Source organism: Myxine glutinosa, chromosome 1 (assembly GCF_964187855.1).
Source record: "Myxine glutinosa chromosome 1, kmMyxGlut1.1, whole genome shotgun sequence".
NCBI classification, from domain to species: Eukaryota; Metazoa; Chordata; class Myxini; order Myxiniformes; family Myxinidae; genus Myxine; species Myxine glutinosa.
This window is the reverse complement of record NC_136261.1, coordinates 219,042,418-219,067,494: the sequence shown is the minus strand read 5'-3', so window position 1 is coordinate 219,067,494 and position 25,077 is coordinate 219,042,418. Positions and strand designations below refer to the sequence as shown.

General features: G+C 43.2%; 1 protein-coding gene across 4 annotated transcripts in view; it reads left to right on the top strand.

Moving 5' to 3' along the window:
- The window catches only part of LOC137434299 (uncharacterized), a 155,513-nt gene that overhangs the window by 30,621 nt on the left and 99,815 nt on the right, over positions 1 to 25,077 (top strand). The gene's annotated exons all lie outside the window — the stretch shown is intronic.

Here is a 25,077-nt window from a genome sequence, read left to right as displayed (position 1 = left end):
CTTTAAAAAAATTTATTTATTGACTATTTACACACAAGCAAAAAGAAAGCAGTCACGTTTATTTACAAGCACATAAGACGCAGGTGACACAGGGAAAATACTAGCTTACCTACAGTCTTAATTAACCCAGGACAGAACAAACAAAAGACACTGACTCACGCGGGGAATTGCAGGAATGGCAGGAGGTGGATGGCTGGAGGTGAACGCTTGGTGGAGCCAACGCGGAGCTTGGCGGAGCTTTGGTGGGGGTGAACGCTTGGTGGAGCCAACGCGGAGCTTGGTGGAGCTTTGGTGGAGGTGAACGCTTGGTGGAGCCAACGCGGAGCTTGGTGGAGCTTTGGTGGAGGTGAACGCTTGGTGGAGCCAACGCGGAGCTTGGTGGAGCCTTGGTGGTGAACGCTTGGTGGAGCTCTGGTGTGACGGGTTCTCTCTCCTTCCCTCACAAGCTTCAGGACTCTTTCTTGACGACCAACTCTTTGTGACCAACTCTTTGTGACCAACTCTTCACGGACCCTCTACTGGCAACCGACTCCACTGACTGACTCTTCACCACTCTCCACTTGACGACCGACTCTCAACCAACTCAAAGTGCATCTCCCCTGGGAACACCCCCGCCGTGGGTTATATAGGCCCCGCCCCTCAACCTTTGCGAACCTCCCCCAACCGTTCTCTCCCCGCCCTCTCAAGCCAAACCCCTTGTTCATGGTTGGTCGAGTGGGGCCGGCTCACTCCTCCCCTCTCTGACGAGGTGGGGACCCGCCTTCCTTCCCCCAACCCTGCCTCGTGGTCAATGGCGGATGAAGGGAAAACCGCCCAACATGCAGTTGGCAATGCGAATTGCAATTGACGGAAAGGGGGGAATGGAAGTGTTGGGAGTGGGAATGAAGGGAATCTATCTCTTTCACTGGTGCAATGGAGTATTTCAATTAATGGAAGACACAGCCTTACACTAATACACATAATAAGGATATAACTGTCAAAAAAGATATATCGTGTCCTGCATGTATGTTTTATGGACTAACTACGGGAACGCCCTTTGACCTTTATACAACCACAAACGGAGGGAGGAGGGGTGATATTTTACAACAACCTTTTACAACAACATTTTACCACAACAATAATAATAAAAAAACATTCTCATATCCACAACAATATGTTAATGCTGGTCATTGGTGCCTCCATTATGACGTCATAATTCAACAAGTACAAAACTTCATCGATCAAGATGAAATTTCTTGAGCATCATCCAGGGAGGGATAAATTGGTGGAGGAAAAAAGATGACCGGTCACATGGTTCAGCTGACTTTTTTTTCTTTCTTTTTTTGCCACAAAATCCATCAATTTGGATTCAGACCAGGTCATTCTACTTTGGACATGCTGCTTCTGCTGGCAACAATGGATGGAGGTCCTTAATGCCAAACAGGAAATCAGAGCTATCTCCCTTGACATATGACGTGGATTATTTTCTACTCACTCAATGAGATGACTGAGACAAAGAATCACGTTCTTGAAGGCAATTTATTTAATACTTGGTAAAACAGAACACAGCACATATAGTGGACGTCCACCCAAATTCTCGCCCTTGCTTTTCATGATGTTCGTTATATATAAGCCCCGTCTCCGTTGATCTTGTAAGCCAGAGGTCTCGGGTCACCACGGAATTGCCCAAGATGCCAGCCTCCCCGGCGCCATCCTGCCATCTGGTCTTTATTATGCAGCTTTAACCTAGATGTCTATCACATAGGGCCGGAGAAGCGGCCATTGTTCCAACCGATAAAGGTCAAAACTCTCTGACCTATTCCATCTGAAATAATTGACTCTTATCCACAGTCCGAGCTGTATCAACATTTAACCCCTGTGTCCATTTCAGAGGTGAAGAGATCATTCCACAAATAGGAGTCTTCATGTTTTGTTTCATTTTCACTCCCTTGCTAAGACTACACACATAAAGTCTTAAATCGAAATACAATTTAACTGTTTGGCAATAAATCGCCTAATACATGTCTTTTATAATTCCACACATCACATGCCTTCGATACGGTCTGGCACCCCGCTCTGCTCACCAAACTCTCCTCTTATGGTATCCATGGAAATCTCCACGCATGGCTTGTGGACTGCACTTGTGGACTTCCTCTCTGGTCGTAGTCAACGTGTGGCCCTGAATGGTTTTGTCTAATCTCCCCTTCCTGTTCAGACTGGAGTTCCCCAAGGCAGTGTTCTGGGCCCTGTGCTTTTTCTGGTCTTCATCAATGATCTCTCCGACTCTGGAAAATCCTCTCTATCTCTTTGCTGATGACTCCACTCTCTGCCGCTCCATTCCTCATCCCTCAGATCGGCAGTCGGCAGACTCCTCACTCTCTGCAGACCTGGACAAAATCAGACTGGTCAAACAAGTGGAACATGTCTTTCAATCCTGACAAATCTCACACTCTCACTATGTCTCTCCGAAAAGTCCGACTGGACAACCCTCCAATCTACTTTCTCAACAATCCTCCAAGAAGTTCTGTCATTCAAGCTTTTGGGTCTCATCATCTGCCATGATCCTTCCTGGGAAAACCACATTTCCAAGCTGGCCTCCAAAGCCAGTTGCCGACTGGGCATCCTCCGTCGTGTGAAGTCCTTCCTTGGCACACCTGAGCTCCTCACCACATACAAGGCTTTCATCCGCAGCTCAATGGAATACTGTTCTCCCCTCTGGGCCGGTGCTCCTGCCTCACACCCAGCTCGGCTTCACGCTCTTGAAACCAAAGCTTTCAAAATCGTTGGAATCTCCCGCGATTAAGCTAACTCCGAGGGCCACTCACTCACCTCACTCACTCACACTCACCGCAGGCAGGTTGGTGGTCTTTGTCTTCTACCGACCCCTCTCCGGCCTTGCTCCTCCAGCTCTCTCTGCTCTGTCCCCCAAATATTCCTGCAGGTCGCCCAAGAGCTGCCTGCAACCCCCTTATGGTTAAACTGCCAAAATCAAGACTCTATTCACCTTCACTCTTTCATTCCCCTTTTCTCCCACCTCTGAAATGAACTCCCTCACTCTATTCAATCCCACTCCTCTCTCCAGGTCTTTAAAACAGCTGTCCACCACCATCTCCCAACCCCCATCCAAAACCTTGATCCTTTCTTAATTCACCCCAGATCCACCTTTTTGAAATACCGACTTCTTTCCTGGAAGTCCAAGCAGTGTCCATGTGTTTTTTTTTTTTGTTTTTTTTTTAACCTCTCCCACCCCCCCCCCCCCCCTTCCCATGCCTCCTCCCCCCAAGCCTGTGCCGTCTCTCAGATCGCCCGCTGCCCCTGCTCTCCATCTTGTTCTCCTGCTCCCTTTATCATATGTTTTATGTGTCAGTTTGTCTTTATGTGATCAATGTTAGCTCTTACACGAGCCCTGATGTATACAAACAACAAAGAGCCTTAAAAACCACAGAAAACACGTCCTGGTGAGGGTCTGCAATCTCTGATTGCTCTTTCTAGTTCTTCTTGGTATAACTTGATGTTGTGGCGGACACGAAAGCTCACTGGCGTGAGGGCATCATTCCGCGCATCAAGTGGGCGGCGGCCACGCCCGAGGGGTAGGCGTGGCCGCTGGATATACACCGGGCACGCAGCCCGGAGCGCTCCAGTGCTACAGTTGAGCTCTTGTAATAAAGACTCTTGAACCTACCGCGTTGTCCGCTTCCTCCTTGTTATACAAGTAGCACGCGTAGCACCGTGCTTCATTGGTGACCCTCCGACGTTCTGGTCAGCCATCGCTGACCACCCAAACCCGCCACAGCAATGGTAACCAATGCGGTCCAAATCAAACTCCCCGAGTTCTGGGAGGCTCAAGCCGAAGTTTGGTTCCTGCAGGCAGAAGCCCAGTTCCCACTTCGAGGCATCACGGTGGACGAGACCAGGTACTGCCACGTGGTCGCCTCCCTTGGGCCCGGCACGGCCGCCCGCGTCGTGTCGGTCCTGAGGAACCCACCGGCCGACGGCAGATACGAGGCGATCAAGCGTCTCCTCCTCGCCACGTTCGGCCTCACGGTGGACGCTCGGGCCGACCGCCTCCTGGACCTCCCCGACCTCGGTGACACGTGACCGTCGGTCCGCATGGACCATATGCTGTCGTTGATGGGCGACGAAACCCCGAACGCTCTATTCCGGGCGTTATTTCGACGCTAGCTGCCGGCACGAGTCCGCCTCGCGTTGGCCGGTTCCGCGACGACGGAACCCCGAGCTCTCGCTGCCGAGGCCGACAGGTTCTTCGCGGCTTTGGACACCCAGGCGAGTTTTGGCACGGCCGTCGCGGCTCTCGGGGCTGACCGTGATGCTTATGCACCACACCTCGTGGATCTCGAGGCTGATGCGCACTTCGTGTCCGCCGCCACGCCCCGCCCACCGCCGCCGCCGCGGAGAAAACCGCCGCCTTCGCCGCAAACCTGGTGTTTTTTCCACGCCCAGTTCGGCCACAAGTCTCGGCAATGTCGCCCGCCGTGCTCATTTGGCAGGTCGGGAAACGCCCGGGCCGGCCCTCGGTAGTGGCACTGAGCGCCGGCCGTTCAAACAGCCTACTGTTCATCACGGACCCCTTATCCGGGCGCCGTTACCTGTGCGACACAGGAGCGCAGGTGAGTGTCGTTCCCGCCGGTACGTCCGACAAGCAGTCCGCGGGCCGGGGCCCTGCGCTGCTTGCTGCCCAACGGTACGTCCATTCGCACGTACGGAAAACACTGCCTTTCTCTGCGGTTCGGAGGGCAGGTTTTCCGGTGGTCGTTCGTCACTGCCGACGTGCCTGTGGCACTGCTTGGCGCGGACTTCCTCTGTGCCAATGGCCTGTTGGTGGACGTAAAGCACAGAAGGCTTGTCCAGGCTGAGACGTTCAGCTCGCTTGCGTGCGCGCTGCCCGCCTCGTTGAGCAGCTCCCGGAGCGGCTCATCGAGCGGCTTGCTGAGCGGTTCGGTTCCGGCCAGGTTCATCTGTACGCTTCCAGCAGCGAACGAATTCACCCGCCTCCTCGCTGGTTTCCCGGCCCTCACGCGGCCCACCTTCTCGGCGGGGGCCGTCAAGCACGGGGTGGAACACCACATCCCCACCGCCGGGCCACCGGTCTACGCCCGGGCACGCCGCCTCGAGCCGACGAAGCTCGCGGTAGCTAAAGCGGAGTTCGCTACGCTGGAGCGGCTCGGCATCGTGCGGCGCTCCGAGAGGGCTTGGGCGTCGCCGCTTCACATCGTGCCAAAGCCCGGCGGGGGATGGCGACCGTGTGGGGACTACCGGCGCCTCAACGACGCCACCACCCCCGACCGCTACCCCGTCCCCCACATTCAGGACTTCTCCGCCCGGTTGGCGGGCATGTCCTTCTTTTCGAAGGTGGACCTCATACGCGGCTACCATTAGGTCCCCGTCAGGCCGGAGGACATCCCGAAGACGGCGGTCATCACGCCATTCAGACTTTTCGAATTTCTTCGGATGCCCTTCGGTTTGAAGAATGCGGCTCAGGCGTTCCAGCGACTAATGGACAGCGTCTTGCGCGACTTGGATTTCATCTATGTCTACCTGGACAGTAGTGTATATATGTTGCTTCTGGGACACTCATTTTCCCATTGACTTACATGTTAATTTTCCTCTTAACCTCATTGCCCTTTAACACCTCTATTTCTCCCACCCTGTATCAGAAATATATGTGAGATTAATATTATGACAGGTAATACCACCCCATCTTCCCACTACCAAATCGGTTTGTATTCCTCGGCTTTCTATCCTTATCTCATTACCTTCCTTCTTTGTCATGCTAACCATCGCTATACTATCATATATTTTTCTTTTCTTAAAACCATGTATTTGTTGTTTATTAATTGTACTTCCACATAAATCCTTATCCTCACCAAGCGGATAATATTCTTCTTTACGAGACATTAAAATCATGTCGGTCTTCTATGTTTATTGAAAAAGACCAATTATATCCTAAATCAGGCATATCATACCCCCATTTATTAATTCGCATATTAACTATATGTCCTTCTTTATAAAATTCAATTGTAAGCAGGTAGTTAAATTCAATGAGGAAAGGTGTATGGTCAGTATAACCAGGTGTTGTGGTTGTAAATTTTACTTGTTTAAGAAAACGTGCTGTTTTCTTTAAAAATATATATTGTGATAAATCACTATCTAATTAAGTCATTCGCATCTGTAGGGTTTGGATAATTGATTAATTTATAAGTATTCTTCATATTAATATTTTTACTTATACTATATTTTTGTCGTTCAGCCTGTGCCTTTGTATAATAATTTGATAAATCAATATCCTGAGAGGATTCTCCAAAGATAGAACCATCTTTTCCAACATAAGTCATTTATATTAGATTAAAAATGATATCATAAAAATTTTCATTATTGTTGAGTTGAAATAATACATATAAACATAATTGACCACAACATTTAGAATTAATTTCTTGAACTTGAAATGTTTGATAAACCCCATTCTGTAAGAATTGTATTACTTCAACAGGCGGTGGCATACCATAACTATCAAAATAATATTTATCCTGACTATTATGAATACAAACCCAATGAGAACCATTCTGTGTCTAAATTCATAATAATATTTTTTGTATTCTTGTAACAATTCATCTCTCACAGATTACCACGTTATCAATTTTTAGTTTTTTACAATACTTAGCTAGTTTTATATTTGACGTTGTATTCTTTCCAAATTGTTTAAACCATTTATTCATTTATTTATGAGAAAGATACAATCCATTACCCCGTTTAGTTAGTTTAACACCCGCTTGAGCGATAGAGGAAAGCATATCTCCAACCAACAATCTAGTTTTATCAGGGAGACTTTCAAGTTTTTGAGCAAAATCTACAATTACACCACTTCCACTAATTTGTTTCTCCAACTCCTTGTTATGTCTTTCCAATTCTTTTTGAGCTTTTAGTTGTGCCTTCCTTTCGTTAGCAGTTTTTACCGCTGCTGAAATACCACCAGTCAATGCTCCCGCCGCACTTAAACCAGCAAATAAAGGAATTAGAAACGGGAGAAATCCTCCCTCTTGTATTGAATATTTCTTTAACGTAGGTTTTGTCATTTTAATTTTAAGTGATCCAGCATCATTTAGTGTTTTTACCTGCTCTCTTGTGAGTAAAACATCAATTCTTACTGCTCCTTTTCTTTGAATTGTATTAACATTAATAATACAAGGCTTTTGATTTTGAATACAAGATGTTGATTTATTAAGATTGATTTGATTAACATATACCGGTTCTTTCCAACTCATTTATTTATGAGAAAAAAACCTATGTGATATTAATCATAACACCATTATCTGTATTAATCTGTAAATCTGTTTCCTCAAAAAGCAAACAATAAGCATCAACTTCTTCATTCTCTCCTCTTTCAATGTATAGAGAAGTATCCACTCTATTAGACTTTATAGTTTCCTTTTGAGAACTCAGGTCAATTGCGTAGATTGTATAAAGTTTTTGAAACGCAACCATATCCTTATCCAAAATAGGATCATTATTACCGTTGCTTTCACACACCTTTTGGTAAGACTTGTAGGCTTCCGCATAATCATTTTTTTCCCAATCAATTTCCAATCTATCTCGCGGATAAAATGTACCATCAAGAGAAACCCGAAGTTGTTTCACCTTAGCATTATCACTCAGTGCATTATTCTTATCAGTACCCTCCTCTCCATCTGGTTTCTTAAAAATGAGCCAGAGGTATCAGGGCTTTCCTTGAAGAACACCTAAATTCCAAGTGTAAGTAGTGTGTTCCAGTTTAACGTGTTGACATCTTCTTTTAAGGTATGATACATTTAGTGGTTTATTTGAGTTAAGTCTTCTATTTAACATCTCTTCCGTTTTAAGATTAGGAGTATATTCACTAATATACCAACACAAATCATTAATAACAAATTTATTATTATCACCAAAAGCATTTTGAGCCCCAAAAAGCAATCTATTTACATTATCATTCCTTTGTCGTTGAAATCTAATTTTAAGCCCATACAAAACTTTTTCATAATCACAAAATCCAAATATACCTTTAAGAGGTGCTGCTACGGTAAAACTATTCTCTGCTTTTGTATCATCATTATACATTGACTTCCTTTGACTATAACCAGGGTCAGCATTTGTTCCCGTTGACATATCAGGAATAAAACCTTCAACAGCTCCCTTACCCATTCTATCACTAAACGAATATAGTGTAAATTTCATCATTTCAGATGTAGCAGAGACATAATCAACCGCTTCAACCTCTTGTGTTCCAATATACAGGCGGACACTATCAAACATTTTCCAGAAGAAATCATTTACGAGTGTAGCATTAGTATTATTTGCAGCCTTAGTGAATTTAAATTTACACAGCAAGAAACTATCAGCTATATTCAAGTAAGTTTGTTGATTATTTATTTCAAAACTTTTTGTTCCATTTGAATTCCAGTCTGTTCCTGTTATAGCATTTACCTTGAAATAGTCTTCCTTTTTAGTGGAGTTTGAAATGATAATCGTATCATACAAATCATAGATACTATCAATCGCTTCCATACTTGTATTTATATAGCATTAAAATTGTTGAAACCCTGACCCAAGTATTTTAATGATTTTTTGTCGTTCTTGTGAAGATAGTTGAGTTTTACCTTTTTTTATTTCTTTGATTGCTTGTAATTTATGAGACTCCTTTTGAGCATCTTTTATACTCTTCATAGCACCCGCAACTGAGCCCACGGCAGAAGCAGTTGAACCAATTAGGTCTTTATGTTTAAGAATGGTTGAACCAATACCCATTAGAGTATCAATTATCCCATCTCCTTTATTTCTCAATTGATGTCCCACACCCCGTTGTCTCTTTGGTTTATAGTATCCTCTACCAAGAAACATACCTTCACCCTTATAGTATGGTGAAAGGAACATCCCATCCCCTGTAATTACTTTATATTTTCCCAACTCGTGTTTTCTCACAATAAACATTATTTATTTATTGAAAAACTTCACGTAGGTGAATTCTGATGGATATAATTTCTTCATTAAAGGAGATCATACGATTATCTTGATCGGTTATCCTAAAATTTACTCTGTATATGGTTTTTCCTGACACAGGTAAATAGACAAGATTTTTTGGTTCCATATTAAATTTATAACCAATCGGGGTTGAGTATGCGCTGAATGAAAATATTGTATTTGTTCTTATTCCATCGTTATAAGCACCATCAATCAAATCACAATGAATTAATACTGAATTTATACCAGAGGATATTTGAATGACATTATCACTGTAAAACGTTCCGTTAGTTTCAATCTTTTTTGAAGAGAAACCCAATAGCTCTGAACGAATTTTCAATCGTGAAATCAACTTTATAATTATTTTTAAGTTTAATAGTTGATTTTGAAGTGTTTTTGAATAGTTATTACAGTATTTTTTGGTTCATCACCTTGTTCTTTCATAAGGCGGGAGACTTCTGAAGATATTTGAGAAATCTCGTAAGCTCCGGGTGAAACGGTTATAGTTTTATATCCACTTCCTGGATTATAACTAAACTTGTTGTTTTTCTCTGTGATATTAAACAAGGTATTATAAGTTTCCATCGACAATAAAGATGCCTCATATGAGGTAAGGGGGTCAAGTTGTAGTGGGTAAGGGAATGAAGCTGTGTAATCGCTCGTTGTGAAATTAAAACTAAGAATTGTGCTTCTCATCTTATTTAATATCTAATAAAATATCTTTGTATTGACATTTATTAATTATTTTCATATTCATCAACTGATCTAAAATGGCGGATGCTTCATTAAAACAATTGTTGTTTCCAGCCTTCTTACTACCTAACAACAATAATAACCTATTAACTAATTGTGATGGGTCATTTGGAAGAAAGCTAACACCCGAACCAAGCTTACTTAAAGCATCAATAATATGTTTCTCCTTCTCATTCTTCTTACTTTTACCGGCAACAGAAACTCCATAATCAAGTGAGTTTAGTAAATCAATATATACCCTATCTTCCTCTCTTTCCATATCAAGTGGTTCCTCAAAATATTTTGAACCGCTGAATCCGGAGTTTGTTAGAAGAAACATTAATCTTGGAGTTAATTCAACATTTGGTTGAGCAGAACTTAAGAACACCAATTTATCATTAAATATCAATAACTTTTCTTTCACAAGATAAAACTGCTGGTTCTTCTGTTGGAATGAGACCTGCTCTGGTTTTTGAATCCGCTGAATATTCATTGTTTTGAAGAGCTTCCACAACATAATTAGGGGGTTGATTTACCTCCAAGTTTCCGAAATAATCCCTCGTCATCATATTCTAATTCACCAAGTTCTTGCTCTGTCATTTGACTAAAATCTTTGATCATTTGAAGTTTTTTTGGAGTAAATTCTACCGTGGGGACTGTAGGTGAGTGTTGAGTTTTCAAAAGTGGTTTAAAGAATTTCTCTTTTCTTTCAAAGACTTCTTCGCCAGTCAGTTTTTGTCTCCGTTTCTTCTTTATCCCTTCCTGTTGTTTAACAACTTTTGAAACTAATTGTTGATGTTCCTTAAACTTTCTTGCTCTTTCTTCGGTAATCATCTTCTGTATTTATTTATTGAAAAATATCATTTAATGAATTGTAAAGGTCAATGGGAAAATTTTTCCTTTTCTTTGTCATTATAGTAAATGTGTTGAAATAAATCCTTTTCTTTAAATATTTCATCAAATTCTTTATTGGTATTAATACGAGTTATTTCTTCTTCACTAATACTTGTATCTCTGCTTTTCATACGTTTGCGTTGAGTCTCCTCATTGATATCAAAACCGAATGATAAAATCTTAACTCCATCACCACACAAATGTTTAATAATTTGTCTCTCCTTCAGGATTCGTTTCTAAAATCCCAACACCGTTAGATTTTACTTTATTTAACTCACTCTTACAATGTGAATATTTTGTAGAACCAAGAGAGACATCCTCAAATATTTGACCTTCATTCCTCAATCCTGTCAGGTTTGACCTGTTTGTCGTTGAAGGCGGCAAAAAGGGTTGGCGTCAGGAAGGGCATCCGGCCGTAAAACATTGCTTCAAAGAGGGGACCAAAAAACAACAACTACCACGGTCCCCGAAAAGGCCAACCCCCGCTTTGCGGGGAAAAATGGCCTCTAAACGGTGGTTTATTCCTCAATCGCATATGTTTCTCCATTGAAATGTAGTAATAATCTTTCCCTTCTACTTCTCCTGGTCGCATTGCTCTGGTTGTCATACTTACAAAACGAATAATAGGGTGTTTAAAAAAAAATCTTACAATCTTTTCATTTTTATTATTCAAGAGTTTAGATTTATGAATTCTTTCCTGAAGCAGATTTACCCACAAGATTAATAATAATAGTTGTCATTTATGTGTGTAAAATATCAGTTAGTATCTCATCTTGTTTCACAACAATATATTTATATTTTCCAATCGTGTGTTTCATATAATTTTCAAATTCTTTTTTACTACATAACGTAGAGCAATTATCTCTCCAAAAATTATTTACATCTATTGAATTTAACTTAAATAAAATAAAAGTATTGGCATTGTTTCTTATTGAGCGCCGAGGGAGTTGAAAATATGACTGACTAAGATAAATACAATTACAAGAAGAATGTCTCCCTCTTGTATAGTAGCTACCCATTACTGTTTGGTTTCTCTCATTAACACAATCATCAAAGATAACGAGGTTCTTTTTTGATTTATCTAAATCTTGAGGTGAAGGTATATCATCCGTGTAATCACTGAGAATACAAGTTATGGGTTTTGATTTTGATTTCTGTGTATCACAAAATAGTTGTATTATATCCTCAATGTTGTAATCATTTAGTTTGTTTTGAAGTTTAAATAAACCGATAATGTCTTCCTTTTTAAGACCCGCATTAAAACCTTGTGATAGTAGTTGATACTCGGGTTGAAAACTTGACTTAGTAAAAATTATTAAATTATCATAATCTAAAAATTTGGGGGTAAGGAGCATCTTTAAAAGCAAACAGGTTTTTCCACATCCGCTTGAACCAACTATTAGACATCTCAATGAATTTGGAATGTTTTTATGGTTATTAAATTTTATCTTATTTTCCCAAACGGGTAAAAAATCATTCATTTATATATTTGGAAAACAAGTCATCTAACTTTTTTTGAGCTATTTTAGAAACTCTATATTTTATCCTGAGTTCGGGTTTAATTTCAAAATAATTCATTATTTTATTTATATAGTATCTTGTATTAACATTTCCATTAAAATTATTTTGAATAATAAATATCATTAAACCCTTATACATTTCCTCAATACAAATAGTCTCTTCCCTTGAAAGAAATGGTGTATTATCATCACAATACTTAACATTCATCTCTTATTCATCTTGTAAAGTAATTCATTTTTGGTTCTAATTTAAAAGAGTTATATATTTTTATATATTTTTTATTATCATTAATTAAAATTAAATCACAGAAAATACATTGTTTATATGAACCCTCATTATTAAGCCCTATTCTATCACAAGCCGGACAATTCTCTAATTTATCATATGGAGAGTCTGGAAATTCTAAATATCCTTCTATCATATTTATATAGTAAATTTTTACTTAAACTAAACGCAAGTTTATTCGTTAATAAATACAATGTTTCAAAGCACAAAAGACAAATTTCAATCAATCTCTACTTCGGTGGAAGATATAGAAAAATATGTCAAAGATGTTAAATTGAACAAAGATAAATATGGAAATTTTTGGGTAAAACCAGTTATGAAAAATAACACGAGCCCCTCTATTTCATTTAAAGGAAGAGCTCTAACTATACCTGGAAAGACATCCATTAAAGTAAATCTAACAAGTTTCTCCTCCACTGGCAATTTATTCAAAGCTTGAAAAAGTGATCGATCGCGATACTTTGAAAATGAATGATAAGACCATTAATAATTCTAGAGGAGACATTTGTATTTTCTTTAATTATCCAAAGGGTGTAGATCTAAGTAAAATGAATGATGTTAATATTTCTGGTGAAATGTCATTTCATTCTATGATAGTTAGAGATTATTTAAAGATAACTTTTGATATAAAAAATGTAGAGATTGAATCTGTTAATGAAAGAAAGTATATAGATATTGATGGGAATATTTTTCCTGCAAATTAAATATGAGCCGTTACAGCAGTGAAGATTTTACTATTTTATTGAACTCGGACGATAGTGATGATAGTATTTCATTGAACTCGGACGATGGTGATGATAGTATTTCATTGAACTCAGATGATAGTTATGATGCTAATAGTTTGTGCTCAAATGATAGTTATGAGAGTAGCTTTATTGATGACTGAGTATGATTCTGAGTATTCATGTGATAGTTATGACTCAGATGATTTTGAGTGAAAAAGTGCTTTAGTTTAAGTATAGTTTCATATATAAAAAGCCTGTAAAAAGGCACTTTCTTCTATAAGTGTTTTACTTTAAGCACAGTTTCATCTTTAAAAATGCCTCTAAAAAGGTGTTTTACTTTAAGTATAATTTTGCTGTATAAATATGATCAAAGCAACGTATTGCGACGTTTGTGAACAAGAATATAAACAATACAAAAGACACCTTAAAACTAACAAACACATTTAATCCACTTCACCTACTTTCTCCTATTCAGAAGGAAACAAAACACTGTTCTGCCTGTAATAAAAATATCCTCAAGAAAGGCTTCAAAATACATCTTAAAACAAATCAACATTTATCAAATTTTATCACAACTAAAAACTCTGATGGCACATTCAAAGGACATATTAAAATAAGAGTCTTTAACTTCAAACCTCCTGAACCAGAGTCTATAGTTGATGCTGTAGAAATAGTTAAACCTGCTGTTCAAACGTTGATTGAAAAAACACTAAAAGAAATGAAACCACTTAAATTTTATATGGGAGTAAAATTAGAAATGACAAAGGACGAAGGAGTTATAGATACACCATACATGAGAACTGAGCCACACTTTATATCTTCATATCAAGATTTTAAAACATCAGGAGTCTATGATGAACTTATTAAACAAGAGCAAGATGTGGATAATTCAATCGTAGGAAGTGGATTCAATATAGGAAAAATTATTTACAAAGACATTCATATTCTTAAATCAGATCCTCTAAAAGCTTCTTCTTACATTGATTTACCCAGTGTTATCAAAAATAGAAAAGCAGTTATCAATATCAAAAATAAAGACAATAAATGTTTTCTCTGGTCTATTCTAGCACACTAACATCCTCCACATTTTCATGATGAAAGAGTATCTCATTATAAAAAATATGAGAATACATTAAATACGAAAGATCTGAAGTTTCCGATGACTTTAAATGATATTCCTAAATTTGAAAAGTTGTATATAATTTATCAGTTAATGTTTATGGTCTAACTGAAACAAACAACATTCAGGTTTTAAAGCTTTCTGACAATTGTAAACAAACTCATATTAATCTTCTATATTTTAATTCAGACGAAAATTCACATTATACATACATCAAAGATATTACAAAATTAATAAAACCACAAGTATGTAAAAGAACAAATAAAATATATATTTGTATGCGTTGTCTTAACGTCTTCCATACACAAGAAAGATTAGATAAACATTCAAATTATTGTGGTGAACGGTAATCAACATGCCTAAAAAAGGCTCAAAGATCACATTCAAAGATGAAAAGAAAACAATAAAACATCCATTTGTTATATATGCTGATTTTGAAAATATTTTCGAAAAAATTGATCCTGCTTCTCCAGATCCAAAAGAATCATACACAAATAAATATCAAAAACATACTCCTTGTGGTTTTTGTTATTATATCAAATCATCCGTTGGTAATGAATATAACAAGTTAGAGGTGTATAGAGGCTCAAATACCCCAGAGGAGTTTGTGAAACGACTAGAAAAAGACTGTGTCCGATTAACCAAGATAATGAGAGAAACCAATAAACCAATGTCCTTAACAAGTAAAGAAAAAAGTGAATTTAGACAGCCAAAGGTTGCCTGTCATATTTGTGAGAAGAAAATTGGTAAAGGTCTAAAGGTTAGAGACCATTGTCATCTGACTGGTAAATATAGAGGTCCGGCTCATCAAAGTTGTAATATTAATTATCAACTCCCCTCTTTCATTCCTGTTTTTCTTCATAACAACGCTCATTATGATACACATCTATTTATCAAGGAACTCTCAAAGACTTCTGGAAGTATCTCAGCAATTCCAAACACGGATCAGAAATACATTTCATTCACAAAAACAATTCACACATCTCCTATTACTCATATCAGATTTCTTGATACATTTAAATTCATGGCAAGTCCATTGGCTAACTTGGTTCAAAATCTAAAAGAGTTTCCATGTCTTTCAGAGTATTTTTTAGATAAAGATTTTCTAACACAAAAGGGAATTTACCCCTATGACTATATGGACTCATTTGAGAGATTCAATGAAACACAACTTCCTTCAAAAGAAAATTTCTATAACAAATTAAACAGTCATATATCTGATAAAGATTATGTACACGCACAAAATGTTTGGGAAAAATATAACATCAAGAATCTTGGCGAGTATCACGATTTGTATCTCAAAACTGATGTGCTTTTATTGGCCGATGTATTTGAAGCCTTTAGATCTGTTTGTCGCACTGGATATGGATTGGATCCTGCTCACTACTACACAGCACCTGGATTGGCCTGGAGTGCGATGTTGAAAATGACAAAACAAGATTTGGATTTGATAACCGATGTTGATATGCTTTTGATGATTGAAAAGGCAAAGAGAGGAGGAATTTCACAAGTCTGTTCAAAGAGATATGCTAAAGCAAATAACAAGTACATTCCAAATAATGATCCATCGGTAGAGAGCTCCTACTTGATGTATTATGATGCGAACAACCTGTATGGCTGGGCAATGTCTCAGGCTCTTCCTAATGGAAAACTTAGATGGGTAAAGGAAAAAGATTACAAAAAGGTTTTACAAGATGTATGTATCTCTACACAAAAAGAATTGGATGATTCAAAGGTTGGTTATTATTTTGAGGTCAATTTGAAATATCCAGAGGAACTTCATAACCTACACAAAGATCTCCCATTTGCTTGTGAAAAGGAAAGTCCAAAGAAGGAGTGGTTAAGTGATTATCAACAATCATTTAGTATAGGTGAATCAACAGAAAAATTACTTACTACATTATATAACAAGAAAAATTATGTTCTACACCAAAGAAATTTGCGACAATATTTATCAAAAGGTCTAAGAGTCGAGAAGATCCATAGGGTTCTAAAGTTCAATCAGTCATTGGTTAAAGGGGTACATTGATTTTAATACACAAAGAAGAACAGAGTCAAAAACAGATTTTGAGAAAGACTTTTATAAATTGATGAATAATGCGGTCTTTGGTAAGACCATGAAAAATGTGAGGAAAAGACAAAATATCAGACTATCAACATCTTGGAAACAAGCATCAAAATTAATTAATAGACCGAGTTTTACTAGAGCTGAGGTCTTTACTGAGAACTTTTGTGCGATCCATTTGATTAAAGAGAGTATTGAAATGGACAAACCTATTTATATTGGAACATCAATTGTTGATTTATCAGTCATTAATGTATAATTACTTTTATAATAACTTGAGGAAGAAATATCAAAATGATGTTAATCTACTTTATATGGATACAGATAGTTTTATTTTGCAAATTAATACTGATGATGTTTATTCAGACATGAAAAAGGACATTAATATCTATGACACTAGTAATTACAGTCCAGAGAGTGAGTTGTTCTCTTCTAAAAATAAAAAGGTGATTGGAAAGTTTAAGGATGAATTAGGAGGAAATGTCATGAGTGAATTTGTGGGATTGAGGTCTAAGGCTTATGCTTGTAAATACATTGTGATTAACGTTGAAAAGACTGATAAGAAGTTAAAAGGTGTAAAGAAAAATGTTATAAAAGAAACAATAAACTTTAAGGATTATTATAACTGTTTAACAACAAAGAAAGAAGAGTTTAGAAAGATTAATGGAATAAGAAGTTATAAACATAAATTATATTCAGAAGAGGTGAATAAGAAAGCATTGGGGGCTTTTGATGACAAGAGGTTTATTTTAGAACATGGAATTGATGGTCTCCCTTATGGTTATATAAGTATATAAGTGATAAGTTAGAAAAAGGGGGGGGGGGAGGTTAGGGATTTTAACGGGCTACCGCCGCCTTTTTACTATTGTATAAATGATAGAACCAAGTACCAACCAGACTAAAGAGTGGAGGTGTAATCAACCTTGGTATATAAATGGTAAACATAACGAATGTGAAAAATAAAAAATAGGTATAATTGAAAAGACAACTGGTAAAAAAGTTCACAAAACAAATAAGAGAATTAATTTAAACTAGGGCATGCCCGTACGTGGGTGCCCGTTCCTTGCCAAAAAAAAAAAAAAACGCTACCCGTACGCTCTACCCCGCCTGTGCGCCCGTAAACAAAAAAAACAACGCTCTTCGCTTCCGCCCTTCGCTCTGACTGAATTGGGAGAAATAATGCGCATAAGAAATCGAGAAATTATTATTTTCTCCGGAAGAAATCGAATTACGAACCGTAATGGCGCACGCGCTCGGCTCGGCTCGCTCTCACATCGGCCACGCCTACGCAACAACGCGTTCTGTGATTGGCTGCCGGAAGTGCAGTCTTCACTGTCCGGAAGGTCGCAAATCGCAGTTACGATGAATCGCAAATTAGTTTTAATTAGTTTTAAAACATAGTTTAACGGCAACATAGTTTTCCAACGTGAAATAAATGAATACGCTCTCAAATGTGCCGTCCGAGGCAGAGTCTGTTCGCCACGTTCGGCACACGTGATAGCTCGCTGCTCTCTGATTGGTTGAATCGTTTTTTGGACATAGCTCGGTAACTACTTCTCCGATTAATATGAAACCTTGAAAAGGCACATCCTCGGGTCCCCAGCAATATACCTGGCAAGTTTAAAGTATATCGGACCCGTGGTTGTCGAGAAACAGCGGTCACAGACATACAGACATACAAACATACAAACATACACACAGAGATTACTGGAATTATAGATAGATACTGGTGAGTTGGGTAAAAAAGATGGAAATTTTTTTGAGTGGACGGAAAACTTTGATGGTTGTCAGGAAAATATATACTTTAATTTAAAAATGGTGTGTGGCACAGGAGGCGCTCAAACAAGAACATTGAGGGAGGTTTATCATTTTATTTTATCTCAGTTAAAATATCTTGATAAAGAACCAAACTCAAACATATACTTTGTTAATATATTAGATGGTGCAGAGAGTGGCAAGAGAATTAAATTATTTCCCACGCATAAACAAATATTTGTAGGATCGATGTTTGAGTGGTCTACTCGGGATCATTGATAGTAAGAGTACCATAAGACCAAGGGGGAATCATTGTTTGAGTCGTCTAATGAACAACATTAAGGATAGGTGTCAAAAGGCTAAAAGGTTCGTAAAGAGGTGAGAGGAAAATTAACATGTAAGTGAATGGGTCGATGTTTGAGTGGGTCAAAGATAATCTGCGAGATGATAAGTAGAAGAAGGATTATAGGTCTATAAGGGAAAACAAATATTTGTAGTGTTTGAGTGGTCTAATGAACAACATTAAGGATAGGTACTATAGACAAAAGGTTCATAAAGATTAGGGTGGGAGAAATAGAGGTGTTAATGGGCAATGAGGTTAAGAGGAAAATTAACATGTAAGTCAATGGGAAAATGAGTGTCCCAGAAGCAACATATATACACTACTCTGGACGACATCCTCGTCGCCAGCGCGTCCCACGAAGAGCACCTACACCATCTCCGCACGCTCTTCGAACGTCTGGGCCAGCATGGCCTCATCGTGAACCCCGCCAAGTGCCGGTTCGGCGTCGCCGACATCGACTTTTTGGGGCACCGCGTCACCAGGCACGGGGCCGTCCCCCTACCGGCCAAGGTTGAGGCGGTGAAGGGGTTTCTGTGCCCCCGCACGATCAAGGGGCTCCAGGAGTTCCTGGGCATGGTAAACCTTTGCCATCGGTTCCTGCCCCGCATCGCCCAGCTCCTGCGCCCCTTGCACGAGGCCCTCCGAGGCAAGCCGGGTAAAGGTGACGTTACCTGGACCGAGCAGATGGACGCGGCGTTCGCGGGCGCGAAGCTCGCCTTGGCTAACGCCACCATGCTCGCGCACCCGGCGCCCGATGCACTGATCGCCCTCACCACCGACGCCTCGGACGACGCGGTGGGCGCGGTGCACGAGCAATGGGTGCGTGGTGCTTGGCAACTGCTGGCGTTCTTCAGCCGGCAGCTTCGCCTGCCCGAACGCCGTTATAGTACCTTCGACCGCGAGTTGCTCGGGCTTCACCTGGCGGTCAGGCACTTCCGCCATCTGCTCGAGGGCCGTGCGTTCACGGCCTTCGTCGACCACAAGCCACTGGTCTTCGCGATGGGCAAGGTCGCCAAGCCGTGGTCGGCCCGGCAGCAGCGTCACCTCTCGGCCGTGTCCGAATATACAACGGACGTCCGGCACGTCGCGGGTAAGGACAACCCGGTGGCGGATTGCCTTTCCCTGTCCGTCGCCCACGCAGTCCACCTTGGCACCGACTATGCCCGGATGGCGGCGGAGCAGGCCGCCGACCCCGGCGTCCAGGCCTTGCGGACCGCCGTCACGGGCCTCCGCGTCACCGAGGTGCCGTTCGACGGCGCGGGCACAGCCCTCTTGTGCGAAGTCCCTCTCGGGCGGCCTCGTGCCCGCGGGCTGGCAGCGCCAGGTTTTTGACGCCATCCACGGCCTGTCCCACCCGGGCACGAAGGCCTCTCAGAGGTTGGTCGCCGACAAGTTTGTCTGGCATGGCCTCCGGAAGGCCGTCCGCGGCTGGACCAGGACGTGCCTCGCGTGCCAGCGCGCGAAGGTGCACCGGCACACCCAGGCCCCATTGGCCCCGTTCACGGTGCCGGAACGTAGGTTCGACCACGTGGACCTGGTGGGACCTCTGCCCCCCTCGCTGGGTTTCACCCATGTCCTGACAATGGTGGACCGCACCACCCCGTGGCCGGAGGCCGTGCCTTTGGCGGCGGCGGACGTCGCGCAGGCGTTCATCGCCACCTGGGTCGCCCGGTTCGGCGCCCCTCGGACATCTCGTCCGACCGCGGCCCCCAGTTCACCTCAGAGCTCTGGGGGGCGGTCGCGCGGGGGCTCGGGGTCCAGCTGCACAGAACCACGGCCTACCACCCCCAGGCCAACGGCCTGTGCGAGCGGTTCCACCGCTCGTTGAAGGCCGTGCTCCGGGCCACCCTCCGCGACGGCGGCTGGGTCGACAGGCTCCCCTGGGTCCTGCTGGGCCTCCGGACGGCGCCCAAGGACGACCTGCGCGCATCCGTGGCGAAGGTGGTCTTCGGACAACCGCTGCGGATGCCGGGCGAGTTCCTCCACGGCACCATGATCCGCGGCGCAGGTGCGCTCCGCGCGGCAGGAGACAGCCCGGAGGTTCGCCCCGGTACCGACGGCGCACCACGGGCACCCGCCTACGCACGTCGCCCCGGAGCTTCGCACCGTGGAGTACGTCTTCATCCTGCACGACGCCCACCGGACACCACTGCGGCCCCCGTATGACGGGCCTTTCCGCGTGCTGGAGACCGGGGTGAAACATTTCACCTTGGACATCGGCGGTACTCCTGACCGCGTCTCGGTGGGTCGCCTCAAGCCGGCCCACCTCGACGTGGACCACCCACCGCCGGTGGCTCGGCCCCCGCGTCGGGGCCGCCCCCCTGCGGGCGGACCCCCAGCACCGCCCAGGCCCGCCGGCGCGCCGCCCCCCGGTCCTGCACCCATCCCAGGTGCAGCCGGAGGCATCCCAGCTGGCATCCCTGCACCCCGGTCGCCAGAGGGCGCTTCGGCCGGGTCATCCGTTTGCCCTGCAAACTGGCCCTCCAGGTGCGCGGGAATTCTGTGGGGGCGCGTGTGGCGGACACGAAAGCTCACTGGCGTGAGGGCATCATTCCGCGCACCAAGTGGGCGGCGGCCACGCCCCAGGGGTAGGCGTGGCCGTGGGATATACACCGGGCGCACAGCCCGGAGCGCTCCAGTGCTACAGTTGAGCGCTTGTAATAAAGACTCTTGAACCTACCGCGTTGGCCGCTTCCTCCTTGTTATACAAGTAGCGTGCGTAGCACTGCGCTTCAATGTCTCCTATTCTTTGTTACTGTGTTTCACTGAACGCCTGTGTTTATGTGAAAGCCAATCCCATTGAAGTTATGCTGTGGGCAATGGGCATGCATGATAATCTCATGATGCCAGTGTAAAGTGTGTTGGGGAATAATGTAAAAATGAATAATGGACTTTCTCTGTCTCACTGAGACCTGGCAACAACCACTGGACTACTACACGCTCAACCTCACCACACCCAATGGATATTCTTACATCAATAAACCACGCTCGGAGGGCCGAGGTGGTGGAATTGCCGTTATTCACCGACAAGACATCAAGACCAACCTCATCTCCATCTCATCTGCTCCATCATTTGAACACCTGGCTTTTAAACTCTCTGGTCACACAGTCAGTCATGGCTGTTGTCTACCGCCCTCCCAAACCACACCCATCATTCCTGTCTGACTTCTCCTACTTTCTGACCCAGCTATGTTCCCTCTCCCCCTCAATCCTCCTCCTTGGTGATTTCAATATCCACATGGACTCCACTGACTCCACGCTAACCACTGACTTCACTGATTTACTCACCTGCTTTAACCTCACTCAACATGTCAACTTTCCTAACCATAACCGTGGTCACATTTTGGACCTTGTCTGCTCTACTGGACTAATTTTGCACCATCTCTCTGGCTCCGACCTCACTCTCTCTGACCACCTAGCCATCACTCTGACCATCAACATCCCCACCCCAGCACCAAGGCATTATCGCACTATCAACTTCCGTAAGCTAAACGCTCTTTCACCTACCTCATTCTCATCGACACTCTCTGAAAAAATGTCCACTTCTCCCTTCGTTGACCTCCACACCCCTTCTGACCTCACTGACTACTACAACCACACTCTCTCCTCCTGCCTTGACCAACTTGCGCCTATAAAAACCAAAACAGTTTCTTTCACCCATTGTGCTCCCTGGTTTACCCCTGAACTCCGCCTGATGAAAACTCGTGCTCGCCAACTTGAAAGACTCCGCAATAAAACAGGTCTCACAGTTCACTCCCAGGCCTACAAGGACCACATACAACACTATAAAGATGCCCTCTCCCGTGCCCGCTCTGCCTACTACTCTCAAATTATCCACTCTGGCTCCGGAAACCCAAAAGCACTCTTCTCTACAATAAACAAACTCCTCAGCCCCCTGAACACCACCACCCAGTCATTCACAATAGACAACTGCATCTCCTTCCTTTCATTCTTCCAACGCAAAATTGAAAACATCTACAACAGCTTGACCACCGCCGCACCCGCTCCCCCTCAAACCACCTGCCCCCCCTTATCCTGCCATCCCCTGTCTCAATTCTCCCCAGTCTCCCCAGTCTCCTCTACTGACCTCTCTGAACTCCTCATCGGAATGAAAACTGCCACCTGCACTCTTGACCCCATCCCCTCCAGCTTTGTCAAGGCCTCCCTTCCTGCTCTCTCTCCACTTATCATTGCAACAATAAACTCCTCCCTGTCTACAGGCATCGTCCCACCATCCCTCAAAATTGCTGCTGTTACCCCCATTCTGAAAAAACCTGGACTAAACCCTGACACCCTAAATAACTTCAGACCCATCTCCAACCTACCCTTTCTGTCAAAGGTTTTGGAACGCGCTGTAGCCACTCAACTCAAACATCACCTCTCTGCCAATAACCTGTATGAAACATTCCAATCCGGATTCCGCTCCAACCACAGTACTGAAACTGCTCTCCTCAAAATCACCAACGACCTTCTCCTCTCCTCTGACGCTGGCAACCTCAACATTCTCATCCTCCTCGACCTCAGCGCCGCCTTTGACACCATCGATCACACCATCCTTCTCACCCGACTTGAAACCACCTTTAACATTACCGGCACTGCCCTCTCTTGGATTAAATCATACCTCTCTGACAGACGTCAGTTCATCTCCATCAATAACTGCAAATCCCCCACTGCTCCCCTCCCCCAAGGTGTCCCCCAAGGTTCAGTTCTTGGCCCCCTCCTCTTCATCCTTTACCTGTCCCCCCTCGGTCACTTAATCCGCCGTCATGGTCTCCAATTCCACTGCTTCGCCGATGACATCCAGCTTTTCATCTCCACCAAGTCCATCTCCATCTCCACCGCCACCCACTCTATCCTGACAAACTGCATCACTGAAATAAAATCCTGGCTTCAAATCAACTTCCTCAAACTTAACTGTGATAAATCTGAAATAATCATCATTGGCCCAAAAACGCTCACCAAGTCCACCCATAACTTTGCCCTCAACATCGACGGTTTCCCAGTATCCACCTCCCCTCACATCCGGAATCTTGGCACATCTTTGACCAAACCCTCTCCTTCGACAAATACACTAAACAGATCACAAAGACAGCCTTCTTTCACCTGAACATCGCCCGTCTCCGTCCATCCCTCTCCTCCACGGCTGCAGAAACCCTCATCCACGCCTTCATCACTTCCCGTCTGGACTACTGCAATAGCCTCCTTTATGGTTCACCCTCAACAATCACCAATAAACTCCAATACATTCAGAACTCCGCTGCCCGTCTACTCACCCATTCCCGGACCCGTGACCACATCACCCCCGTCCTTTACACGCTCCACTGGCTCCCCATCTCCCAGAGAATCCAGTACAAAATCCTCCTCTTGACCTACAAAGCCCTCCATAACCTGGCCCCATCCTACCTGGCTGACCTCCTCTCCAGACACACTCCCACCCGCAACCTCCGCTCTGCTGGTACCAACCTCCTGACCCCTCCCCCATCCGGACCAAATTTAGATCCTGGGGGGACAGGGCCTTCTCCATCGCTGCTCCCACCCTCTGGAACTCGCTACCTCACACCATCAGAGACTCCTCCTCACTCACCACATTCAAAACATCACTCAAGACCCACCTGTTCAACACTGCATTCAACATTTAACCCACAGCATCTAACCCCTGACTATCTCCTCTCCTTCTCCCTCCTTTGTGCTTTGAATATTTCCCTATTGATTCTTCTTTTTTGCAATTGTTTTTATGTTTTGCTATGCATTATGTTTTGCACTCTGTCAAAAGCGTCTTTGGGCTTCCTGAAAAGCGCTATATAAAATAAATGCATTATTATTATTATTATTATTATTAATGCACTGCATGTATGTCACATGATGCATCGCATACGCAACACAGGTCAGGCCTGGCCAGCCGTACGTATGCAGGCTCGGATTTTTGTGAATCTAAACAGCAGCATGTGCTTACCCCGAAGATGCAGGGCTGGGTCCATGAGACCAACCCGATATGGTATTTGTTGTGCTATAACTGTTGTATAATTTTTTCTTTGCATGAGCCTCCTTGTATGCTCCTATAATATAGTGTCACGAATGTGGTAGAGCAAAATGTAGAGCAGAGTAGATCTGAGTAGGTAACATGCTTCGAGATGTCGCGATAAGGAACACTTCCTGTAATAAGTCCATGTTTAGGCGTTTTGTCGGTTAAGGTGTATAATTGTGAATCTACCAGGAGATTCGTGTGTTAGTGTAGGGGTTAATCAGTAGAACCCTTGTATGTCTCACCTAGTAGTCAAACCTTTGTCCATTATGGCACTGCAGACCACATAAACACTAGTTAGGACCTTTAGTACAACACTAAATGACACCCTTCCCCCCTGACATGACTTCGGAAGAAATCAGGCTGGAACACCGCCACAATTGGCCGCCACCATTTACACCCCCGAGAGGCTTACCCACCTCGCATAGCACATGCTGTGACCACGGAGTCGCGGACTTCCCCAGGGCCAAGGTTGTGTGTGCGGTAGTGTGTTGTGGCAGCAGGTGCTCACCACATTGGCCAGCCAGGACTGGTGCAGCTGTGTTCCTCGCAGGGGGGGCCGAAGGATGGATGGTGGGTCGCACCCTTATGGACACTCATGGGCCGTGTTGGCATTTTGACTGCTCA